General features: G+C 38.3%; 1 protein-coding gene across 3 annotated transcripts in view; it reads right to left on the reverse strand.

Annotated features, from left to right (window-relative positions):
• LOC121327925 (homeobox protein PKNOX1-like) overlaps positions 1–12,694 on the reverse strand; it is a 109,419-nt gene that overhangs the window by 62,855 nt on the left and 33,870 nt on the right. The window lies entirely within an intron of this gene.

The following is a 12,694-nucleotide window of genomic DNA, read 5'->3' on the forward strand; positions in this document are numbered from 1 at the left end:
CATACTGTATTGTAGTGAGCACCCAGCTGTCTCTGGTGCTTGATCACCAGTAATCCAGGTGGCTCCTTGAATAAGGGCCCTGGACCTGTGGCAGCAAACCCCTAAGGTTGCTGCTGAGCCGCCGGTGAGTTGCTCCTTCTACAAAAGGTGGTCGGCGATGCCCCCTCTGTGTCTGCCCGCCCTTCTGGTGGGAACCCCCCCCCAACCTGCAGGCACTGTAGGCTGCTGAGTCTGGGGCTGCTGAGCCCTAGGGCGCCATTTGCTTCCTAGCTTGAGGAGCCTTCCTGGGCATCAAGCAAACCAGCTCTTTGGTGGATTTGCACACCTTTTGGGGGCTCAAAAATGGCCCAGCGTGAATGGGGAATGGTGGCAGCTAGCCTTCTTACGCCCTGGGGGGGGGGGGGGGGGGAATGAGGTCAATGACAAAGACCGCGAGGGGCTTCTGCCTCTGCCTGTTGTTTCCCAATTACCATCAGTGGTGTCAGGTTCTCAAAACGTTTCCTCCTGCGCTGTCTGGAAAGCAGTGAAGAGCAAGATTTAAAAAGAGTTGGGTCTCCAAACAGAATGCCTTTATGAAACCAACGGTGTGTAGTGTAGTGATCCTTTACGCAGTAAAGTGATCAATTTCCTTTAAGGACTGTATAGCTAGAAAAATAGTTTCAAGCTCATTTCTTTGTCGTCAGAAAACATGATACAATTAAGAAACGGCCATGGTTTAAAACTGCTAAGTATAGCTTCATTAAAGGCAGGTAGCGTGGAAAGAAATAAACTAAACAATAATGAAATACACAAATAACTTAGCTTACTTCAGGAAAGCTTCGCCTTGAGCACAGTACCTTAGGTCTCAGTTTTTCAGCATAGAATGCAGTGCTTTGCCATTGTTACCATCTTATTTGCTTTCTTATTCTCTGCATGTTTACGATATTTAATGGTATTGACTCGTACATGATCACACGAATTACAGCAAAACTTTAAGAATACTATCACACCATCCTCATATAGATAATCCAATTTCTTTTAGCTCTGACTTTCTGAAACATTGCTTTTTTTCTTCATTGGAGCAGCCGCTATGATGAGTTTCAGCACAGACATGGAGTGAAGTCACATGATGAATAAACTCACAAAAAAAACAAAAAAAAATCGGCATGGTATGTCTTATTCAATTACTAGACATTTAAATGTGTATTTTCGACTAATGTGCTGATTACATTTTGGTCACAACTGGGCTCTGCACTAATGTGACGTGCATTTTTACAGAGGGAAATCAGAGAATCAGCTGCAAGACAGACACAAATATGCTTATGTTAACGCTTTGTAAGAGTGGTCTCAAAATAATAGGTTTACCTTGCAAGGCTGGAGGCTCGACTGAAGTTGATGTTTATGATAATAACTTGCGAATGTTAATAAACGGAGTGCAAAGGTTGTTGCCAGTTACTGTGAAAAATGCGTGCATTTTTAGCCTTAGAGAGAATGCTGCTAAACATACAATATTTGCTGCCATACTTTGCCCCATAGTCCCTACATAAATGTGTTACAGGGAACTTATTAATCCTTATTCCCTTTGTCTAGACCAGGGGTGTCCAATCCTGGTACTGGAGGGCCGGTGTCCCTCCTGGTTTTTGTTCCAACTGTGCCCTAAATTACTTAATAAGAACAATAATTGGTCCAATTAAGCAATTTAGGACACAGCTAGAACAAAAACCAGGAGGGACACCAGCCCTCCGGACCAGGATTGGACACCCCTGGTCTAGTGATTTCTGCATGTGATTTAATAACAATGAATTTGATTGAAAGCATGTTTAAATTCTATCCAAGAACTGTACAATGTATTTTAATGATCATATGCATGTAATTTACAAAACAATTACACTTACATTTTACATCAAAGTGCCACTGACAAAAAATAATGCTACATAATACCAAAATTCATGCAATATGTAAAAAAAAAATTACATTTACAGTACTATTCGACCAGGCTTCAGTAAGCTTTTTTTATTAACAGGAACTAAAACAAAAGTGCAGTATGCAGAAAGCACAGTTTCTGCATAATTTACATAATTTACACTTTTAAATGTTGTACATCATTATAATTAAAACTACAAAATGTACAAAAATATTTAACCCTGTCCTTCAATTTGAATTATAATAACAAATAATGACAATAAAAAAATCTAAATAAAACAATTGAAGAAAACAAGAAATGAATAAGAATGATAAAACACAAAATGCAAATAAAATAGATGAAAACGGTTATATTTGTAAGTCAAGTTAAAAAGGCTAAACTACAAAGTAAGTCTTTAATCATGACGTAAAAATACTGACCGAAGAAGCACCTGTAATAGAACAGGGCAACGAGTTCCACAATCTGTGGGCATTACAACTAAATTAACTTTCTCCTCTCCTTTACAATTTTACGTTTGGGAGCCACAAAAGGCCAGAGTTATGGGGATGTATTAAAAAGAAACAGACTGCCTTTAGCATTCTGCCTAAGGACCGATAAGAGTCCATTGCATACAGTCCACAGTACAGTGAGGGAGAACCCTCATCCAGTGTATATGCTGCAAGGTTACACTGAGTAACCTAAGCATTTAACACAAGGGGTCCTAAACGGGTGTCCTAAAAGGCCTGTATGACTAACTACCCCAGACTTAAAGTGGAACATAATAAAAATGTGTTAAAGAGCAGAATGAGGGTTCTGCTGATCTACGACATTCAGTCGGTAGGGCCCCTGATATGAATTTGAGGCACGGCCCATACTGCAGCGTTGACACCCTGGAATAACACCCAAGAGGTTGCAAGGTCTTTTGTGGTGGGAGCAGGTTGGCTGGATCGTATGCAATCTTGACCGTATCTGCAATCCACCTCGACAGCTGTTGTTTAGACAGGGCTTGTCTGTGGAACTTGGACACAAAACAAATAAACAATTGCTCGGATTGCTGCCAACTCTGGGTGCGGTCAACATAATATGCCAGTGCCTTAACTGGACAGACGTATGGAACTTTCTGTCCCTATCAGACTAGAAAGGAGGTGGATGGAAGGCCTTCGGTTCCACTGACTGGTTGATACGGAAAGCAGAAATGCTTTTAGGGAGAAAACCAAGGATTAGAGCAGAGAGTAACCTTAGTTCAGGTTTTCACCATTGAGAATGCTTGCATTTCACCTACCCGCTTAATGGAGGTAATAGCAAGCAGGAATGCTCTTTAAAGACAGGAATCTCATATCTGCTCAATGTAGGGGCTCAAATGGCAGTTTTGTAAGTGCATCCAGCACTATATTAAGTCGCCAGCAAGAGAAAGGGTCCTTTCTAGGCGGTCTTAACCTCTGAGCACCCTTCAAAAAGTGTCTTCCCAGGAAGTGTGCTCCTGGGGAAACTTAGTCAAATTTAATATGGCAAGCAGTCCATCACATAAATCGACAGGGGGCGGAATAGCGGACCAATGGAGAACAAGAAGCTGTGTCAGAATTAGAACAACCAATGACAAAACACTCCACGTGGACTCAGGCACCGCCCAAAATAACCAAACTATCCAATCACAGGGGTAAAGAGAACATTACAAAATTATGAGCGAGACACTCAAACAGGGCTCCCGACATAAAATCCATGGTTCTGGATACACAAACCAGTCTCTGAACTGTGACAATCTGGAGATCCAGCCTGTGACCAGCTGGACAGAAATACAGTTTTTGGACCTTCCAATATGAGATAACTATTCAAGTATTTGCCTTAGTGTGGGAGTCCACTGCGTAAGACGTCTAAAATCCTAAGAGTACTTGTAATCAAATCTCTAACTTACCCCCGATTAATCACCGGAGAAAGAGTTGGATGAACATTTGAAATCGATATAAATTGAAAACAAAGAAAATAAAACCGAATCAATATGGGTCAGAATAACGGACAAAAATTCAAAGGGCATAATAATAGGAGCATACTATAGACCGCCAGATTCAGACGGTGAGCACAATAATCTGTTATACAATGACATTAGAAATGCGTGTAGCAAAGGAGAAGCCATACTAATGGGGGATTTCAACTTCCCCCAAATAAAATGGGAAAACCCGGTGGGTAGCGCGAATGTTGAAATAGAAATGGTGGAAATGACAAATGACTGCTTCCTAACACAATTTGTCAAGGCGCCGACTAGAGGGGAGGCATGCCTTGATTTAGTCTTTTCAAATAACGAAGATAGAATAACTAAAACAGAGGTCAGAGAACCACTGGCAAACTCAGACCACAACATGGTCTCATTTGAAGTGTTTTTTAAAACCCCAAAAGTAAGGACTAAAGCTAAGGTTTACAATTTTAGAAAAGCAAACTATGAAGGTATGGAACAGAGACTAGCAGAAGTAGATTGGAGTAAAATAGAGAAAACACCCACAGAAAAAGGATGGTTGTTCTTCAAAAATGTAGTACTAGAGGCACAAAACAATTATATCCCTAAAGTAGACAAATCTAAATGTAAAACTAAATTGCCAAAATGGTTTAATAGATCAATTAAAAAAAATATTCAGCGAAAAAAGGCACTTTACAGAGCGTTAAAAAGGGACCAAAAAGAAAGTACGCAGAAAGAGTACACAGAACTGCAAACGCAAGTCAAAAAGGAAGTTAGAAAGGCCAAGAGAGAAATAGAAATGAACATTGCTAAGGGAGCTAAAACCAATTCCAAAATGTTTTTCCAATATTACTACAGCAAGCGAACATTCAAAGAGGACATTAAATGTTTAAGAGCTACAAATGGCAAAATCGTAGATGAAGAAAAAAAAATAGGAAATATATTAAATGATTACTTTTCACAAGTTTTTACAAAGGAAGATACTGACAACATGCCCCACATGTCATCCAGTTCCTATCCAGTTTTAAATAACTTTAGCATAACTGAGGCAGAAGTGTTAAAGGTTCTAGGAGCTCTTAAAATAAACAAATCCCCTGGGCCGGATGAGATCCTCCCAGTAGTACTCAAAGAAATGAAAGAAGTTATTTACAAACCGCTAACCAAGATCATGCAGCAGTCTCTTGACACAGGGGTGGTACCGACAGACTGGAAAATTGCAAACGTAATACCGATCCACAAAAAGGGAAACAAAACTGAACCAGGTAACTACAGACCAGTAAGCCTGACTTCTATTATATGCAAACTTATGGAAACTATAATAAGATCCAAAATGGAAAAATTACCTATATGGTAACAGGGTCCTGGGAGACAGTCAACATGGTTTTAGGAAAGGGAGATCGTGTCTAACTAACCTGCTTGATTTTTTTGAGGATGCAACATCGATAATGGATAATTGCAAAGCATATGACATGGTTTATTTAGATTTCCAGAAAGCTTTTGACAAAGTCCTGCACAAAAGATTAATTCTCAAACTGAACGCAGTTGGGATTCAAGGAAACGCATGTACATGGATTAGGGAGTGGTTAACATGTAGAAAACAGAAAGTACTGATTAGAGGAAAAACCTCAGAATGGAGTGTGGTAACCAGTGGTGTACCACAGGGATCAGTATTAGGTCCTCTGCTATTCCTAATCTACATTAATGATTTAGATTCTGGTATAGTAAGCAAACTTGTTAAATTTGCAGACGACACAAAAGTAGGAGGAGTGGCAAACACTGTTGCAGCAGCAAAGGTCATTCAAAATGATCTAGACAAGATTCAGAACTGGGCAGACACATGGCAAATGACATTTAATAGAGAAAAGTGTAAGGTACTGCATGCAGGAAATAAAAATGTACATTATAAATATCATATGGGAGATACTGAAATTGGAGAAGGAATCTATGAAAAAGACCTAGGAGTTTTTGTTGACTCAGAAATGTCTTCATCTAGACAATGTGGGGAAGCTATAAAAAAGGCTAACAAGATGCTAGGATACACTGTGAAAAGTGTTGAATTTAAATCAAGGGAAGTAATGTTAAAACTGTACAATGCACTAGTAAGACCTCATCTTGAATATTGTGTTCAGTTCTGGTCACCACGCTATAAAAAAGATATTGCTGCTCTAGAAAGAGTGCAAAGAATAGCGACCAGAATTATTCCGGGCTTAAAAGGCATGTCATATGCAGACAGGCTAAAAGAACTGAATCTGTTCAGTCTTGAACAAAGAAGACTACGTGGCGACTTAATTCAAGCATTCAAAATTCTAAAAGGTATTGACAGAGTCGACCCAAGGGACTTTTTCAGCCTGAAAAAAGAAACAAGGACCAGGGGTCACAAATGGAGTTTAGACAAAGGGGCATTCAGAACAGAAAATAGGAGGCACTTTTTTACACAGAGAATTGTGAGGGTCTGGAATCAACTCCCCAGTAATGTTGTTGAAGCTGACACCCTGGGATCCTTCAAGAAGCTGCTTGATGAGATTCTGGGATCAATAAGCTGCTAACAACCAAACGAGCAAGACGGGTCGAATGGCCTCCTCTCATTTGTAAACTTTCTTATGTTCTTATGTTCTTATGAAATATATTCAATTTATTGAGCTAGCAGTGCCAGAGTTTTGCAGTGGAAAATCCCAGACATAAGCGGACGAACAGCGCAGAAACTGGTGGAGGAATTGCTGTTTCAGTGAAACACCTAAATAGTTAATGACTCTTGTTCTTTGCAAAGCCATTTTCTTCCTTCCCCTTAAGTGGAGACGAAGCGAGAGGAAGACATACCCCGGAACCTGGACCTATCCTTGCCAGCAGGAGAGCCCTCGAGCGCCTGTATTGTTGAAGACAAGGAACAGCTGGAGAAGGCAGCGCACGTCCGTTAAGTATTCAATGAGTAGTGTTTTTATCCTCTTATGAACTATTAAAGTAAAATTAATGTTTTGTTTTAAGTGGAACGTAAGAAAAGTATTACTGCTTTCAATTCATGTTTTGAGTTAATGAACACTATAGTAACTGTTTGTACGTGATTTATACAAATTGATGTGGGTTTCATAAAGCAATTATCATTCTGCGTTTAAGGCTAGAATCCAAATTTAGCTGTCTTGATAACAGATAATTCTCAATAGCTTGTCTGGACATAAAGAGCATCTTTATCCCAGAAGAGTGAGAATTGCCTTCTGAACCAAAAAACTGCTGCTATTTGAACACAGTTTGACTAACAAACTCCAAACTTGGTAGTCATTGTCACAGTAACAATGGAATACAAATATGTCAAAATGGTTATTTTACAAAACAAGATGGCCGTCAGGTGTATGTTTCAGTCTGAAATATAAAACTGCCTCAGTTGACAAACGGTTTATTTGACTAACTCCAAACTTCACAAGCATCATCCTTGACACTGTGGCAATACAACTGACTTTTAAGAAACTGGTGTTAAACCAAAATGGCCGTAAGACGTATTTCTTCTTGAAACCTCACGAAATCTTCTTCTTTGGAACCGTTGAAGTGATTGAGCTGACACTTGGCATATATTGTCACCATACAAACCTGCTTGCTGATACAAAATGGCTGCCACAAATTTCACCGAAATGAGCCCTTAACAGCAGACTGCTTTTATTTGAAAACCATCTGACCAACAGACTCCAAACTTGGTAGGCATCGTTCCGGTGATGGCAGAATACAATATGTCAAAATGCTTATGTTTTATGAAATAATATGGCTGCCACTCAGATATTTTCTTCTTATATTTAATACTGCTTCAGTTTAAAAACGGTTCAACCGATTTAACTCCAAACTTGAAAACCATCGTGCCTGTGTCGGTAAAATTTACATTTTCAAAAATGTCATTTGTTTGTTAATGCATTTAAAAAAAAAAAAAAAAGGTTCATTAGACAAAGGGGCATTCATAAGAACATAAGAAAGTTTACAAACGAGAGGAGGCCATTCGGCCCATCTTGCTCGTTTGGTTATTAGTAGCTTATTGATACCAAAATCTCATCAAGCAGCTTCTTGAAGGATCCCAGGGTGTCAGCTTCAACAACATTACTGGGGAGTTGATTCCAGACCCTCACAATTCTGTGTAAAAAAGTGCCTCCTATTTTCTGTTCTGAATGCCCCTTTGTCTAATCTTCATTTGTGACCCCTGGTCCTTGTTTCTTTTTTCAGGCTGAAAAAGTCCCTTGGGTCGACACTGTCAATACCTTTTAGAATTTTGAATGCTTGAATTAGGTCGCCACGTAGTCTTCTTTGTTCAAGACTGAACAGATTCAATTCTTTTAGCCTGTCTGCATATGACATGCCTTTTAAGCCCGGGATAATTCTGGTCGCTCTTCTTTGCACTCTTTCTACAGCAGCAATATCTTTTTATAGCGAGGTGACCAGAACTGCACACAATATTCAAGATGAGGTCTTACTAGTGCATTTTACAGTTTTAACATTACTTCCCTTGATTTAAATTCAACACTTTTCACAATGTATCCGAGCTTCTTCTTAGCCTTTTTTTATAGCTTCCCCACATTGTCTAGATGAAGACATTTCTGAGTCAACAAAAACTCCTAGGTCTTTTTTATAGATTCCTTCTCCAATTTCAGTATCTCCCATATGATATTTATAATGTACATTTTTATTTCCTGCGTGCAGTACCTTACACTTTTCTCTATTAAATGTCATTTGCCATGTGTCTGCCCAGTTCTGAATCTTGTCTAGATCATTTTGAATGACCTTTGCTACTGCAACAGTGTTTGCCACTCCTCCTACTTTTGTGTCGTCTGCAAATTTAACAAGTTTGCTTACTATACCAGAATCTAAATCATTAATGTAGATTAGGAATAGCAGAGGACCTAATACTGATCCCTGTGGTACACCGCTGGTTACCACACTCCATTCTGAGGTTTTTCCTCTAATCAGTACTTTCTGTTTTCTACATGTTAACCACTCCCTAATCCATGTACATGTGTTTCCTTGAATCCCTACTGCGTTCAGTTTGAGAATTAATCTTTTGTGCGGGACTTTGTCAAAAGCTTTCTGGAAATCTAAATAAACCATGTCATATGCTTTGCAATTATCCATTATCGATGTTGCATCCTCAAAAAAATCAAGCAAGTTAGTTAGACACGATCTCCCTTTCCTAAAACCATGTTGACTGTCTCCCAGGACCCTGTTACCATATAGGTAATTTTCCATTTTGGATCTTATTATAGTTTCCATAAGTTTGCATATAATAGAAGTCAGGCTTACTGGTCTGTAGTTACCTGGTTCAGTTTTGTTTCCCTTTTTGTGGATCAGTATTACGTTTGCAATTTTCCAGTCTGTCGGTACCACCCCTGTGTCAAGAGACTGCTGCATGATCTTGGTTAGCGGTTTGTAAATAACTTCTTTCATTTCTTTGAGTACTACTGGGAGGATCTCGTCCGGCCCAGGGGATTTGTTTATTTTAAGAGCTCCTAGTCCCTTTAACACTTCTGCCTCAGTTATGCTAAAGTTATTTAAAACTGGATAGGAACTGGATGACATGTGGGGCATGTTGTCAGTATCTTCCTTTGTAAAAACTTGTGAAAAGTAATCATTTAATATATTTGCTATTTTTTTTCTTCATCTACGATTTTGCCATTTGTATCTCTTAAACATTTAATCTCCTCTTTGAATGTTCGCTTGCTGTTGTAATATTGGAAAAACATTTTGGAATTGGTTTTAGCTCCCTTAGCAATGTTCATTTCTATTTCTCTCTTGGCCTTTCTAACTTCCTTTTTGACTTGCGTTTGCAGTTCTGTGTATTTTTTCTGCGTACTTTCTTTTTGGTCCTTTTTTAATGCTCTGTAAAGTGCCTTTTTTCGCTGAATATTTTTTTTAATTGATCTATTAAACCATTTTGGCAATTTAGTTTTACATTTAGATTTGTCTACTTTAGGGATGTAATTGTTTTGCACCTCTAGTACTACATTTTTGAAGAACAACCATCCTTTTTCTGTGGATGTTTTCTCTATTTTACTCCAATCTACTTCTGTTAGTCTTTGTTTCATACCTTCATAGTTTGCTTTTCTAAAATTGTAAACCTTAGCTTTAGTCATTACTTTTGGGGTTTTAAAAAACTTCAAATGAGACCATGTTGTGGTTTGAGTTTGCCAGTGGTTCTCTGACCTCTATTTTAGTTATTCTATCTTCGGTCAGAACAGAAAATAGGAGGCACTTTTTTACACAGAGAATTGTGAGGGTCTGGAATCAACTCCCCAGTAATGTTGCTGAAGCTGACACCCTGGGATCCTTCAAGAAGCTGCTTGATGAGATTCTGGGATCAATAAGCTACTAACAACCAAACGAGCAAGATGGGCTGAATGGCCTCTTCTCTTTTGTAAACTTTCTTATGTTCTTATGTTCTTATGTTCTAAAATCTTCTGTGGAACTGTTGAATTTGCTGATTTTAAACTTGGCACATTGAGAAGTAAATACGATTAGACGGGTTCTGATACTGGGGCTTCGGAGCCGTAAAACTGCCTGGTACTTCTAGTTTTTTAAATTATTTTTATAAGGCGACTTTCTACGTGGGATGTAATAAACGAGAATGTTGAGTTTTTTCCCTTCACTTTACAATACCATTTCCACGTTTGTTTTATTTTAAGTTGTGGCAGGCTGGCGAGTGGATAGAGGCCCAGAGACAAAACAAAAAGGTTCAAACACAAATAAAGCAAGACCAAAAAGCAAATCTCACAAAAAAATAAGGTTTCCAGGATGGGCAATGCCTTCACTGGATTCAAAATTTCCAAAATACAAACCACCAAAAACCACCAAAAACCACCAAAAACCACCAACCTGCTTCCTCAGCTCCCTCCTCCCAAATGAGAAGTATAGGCCTCCTTTTATGTCAGGTGGCTGGGTGCTGATTGATCGTTAATTAAGTTAATCATTTAATCAACCCCAGCCACCTGAACATAATAAACCCAGCTCTGCCACATAAGTGTTAAAGTTAAATTTCAGTTTTCATTTGCTTGTTCGGCTAGAAAAAGGCACAAGTAAACCTCATGTTATTGCGTTATGAAAAAGTGTTGATGGCCACTGTTTACTGTGAAGAAACAGCAATGGCAAGGAATTAAAAAAAAAAGTGTTGTCAACTTTATGCACTATTTATTTCGGCAAATAAAAAAACAACATTTAACTTGAACTGCCATTTGGCATCCTTTGTTTTGTAGTGAATTCACTGGGGTAAAGTAAGAGCTACACAACTTTTTCTTTACTCCTGGGATATTTTTCTATCAAATAATGGCACACATACAGGGGCCACGGCCACGCCCCCCTGCTGCTGCTGCTATGCTGTCTCTGACTGCGTACAGAGCAATATAATGGTTATTACTTTTGAATTTGAATATTTTACGATATACAATTAACTGCACAAAAAAGCAAACATTATATTAATTACTTAATATATGACTCGATTTTGTGTTAATTTGGCATTTAAAATATGACTGGTGGCAATGTTTGGGAGGTTTATGTACACTAATACAGTATGTAGAGAAGAGTGGCGCTTGATATGAGTACTTGGAAATTGTAATGCTCAAGTACTCGTTTCCAGCAACAATAGATCTCAAAAGTCCCACCGCTAAGCCCGCAAACTTTTAAATCAGAGGCAGACTTTTCAATATCAGTCACAGTGCTCTTTAAAATTCCAAAATATTGTGCTATTTTATCCCTGGCAATTACCTTTTCCAGAAGTGAAAGTATTTTTCAATTGTAAGCACAACTCGCTTTTGCGCTGTACAGTGGGTGATGTTTGTCTCTCTTTACATTTTTTTTTTTTTTAAACCACATAATTTTTGGTACATTTACTTAACAAAAAAAAAATCTACAAAAAAACGTAGTATGTTCCTTTTTTGTTGTTATTACATGAACCTTTAAGAAATGCACTATTCTAACAACTCTATCTTAGAAAATACTAACCAGGGCTGTCAGTATCAGAATGTAATATAAAGAGTATGTGTGTGTAGATATGGTTTAAACGTTTAAACGCTTACATTGCAAAGCGTTTAAACGTTCATAAAAATTTACTAAAAGCACATCCCTAGAATGTACTCCCGCACACAATTTAAAGACAGTACGTTTTACTGTAGATGAACTTGCTAGGTGGCTATTTTCTATTTATTTATTTATTTTAATTAGCAGTGGGAGAAAAACACTTCAGCAAGTACAGTAGAATCTGCCAGAACTGACGGACGCTGTATCTACTATAGATACTAACGATAGCAAAACAAATACAAAAGAAAAATGAGGGAAACGCAGAGCTTTTCTAGGCAGCTGGGAGACTATAAATGGATTTTATATTTTTAAATGCTGCAATAATAGTTCTGCTTGTGAAGCATCCACACTATAATTTGACAGAACAGGTGATTTATTTGCACTATGTGGGACCTTATTTTCCCCCAATTGGTGCTTGAGCCCCAGAGTGCTCACGGAATCACTGCCTGTGACCCTATTATCAGTGATTCAATCCTGGTTTTCAGCTTCGTTACTTAAAATATTCTGACGATGATGTAAACAACACCAAGCTACAGACAGCAAGTCCCAAGCTTTAAACATGTTAGTGTTTATAGATAAGAACTCAACTTTATTATGAATATATTGTATTATTATGTTTTAAGCAACATACTACAAGAATGTTCATTATGGTATTGTTTGTTTATTAGTTTTAAAATGTTGAGTAAAATGTGGTCTAGTGTTTGACCTCGTTAGTACAACCAGCCCCCCCTTTGCTAACGACATCTTCAGTCGGGGTCGTAACCCAGTATAAATCTCCATATTTTTGTAAAATGACTTTACACTTACTTCAACTTCTCTAATAATATAAA

The sequence above is a fragment of the Polyodon spathula genome, chromosome 15 (genome assembly GCF_017654505.1).
Source record: "Polyodon spathula isolate WHYD16114869_AA chromosome 15, ASM1765450v1, whole genome shotgun sequence".
In the NCBI taxonomy this organism is placed as follows: domain Eukaryota; kingdom Metazoa; phylum Chordata; class Actinopteri; order Acipenseriformes; family Polyodontidae; genus Polyodon; species Polyodon spathula.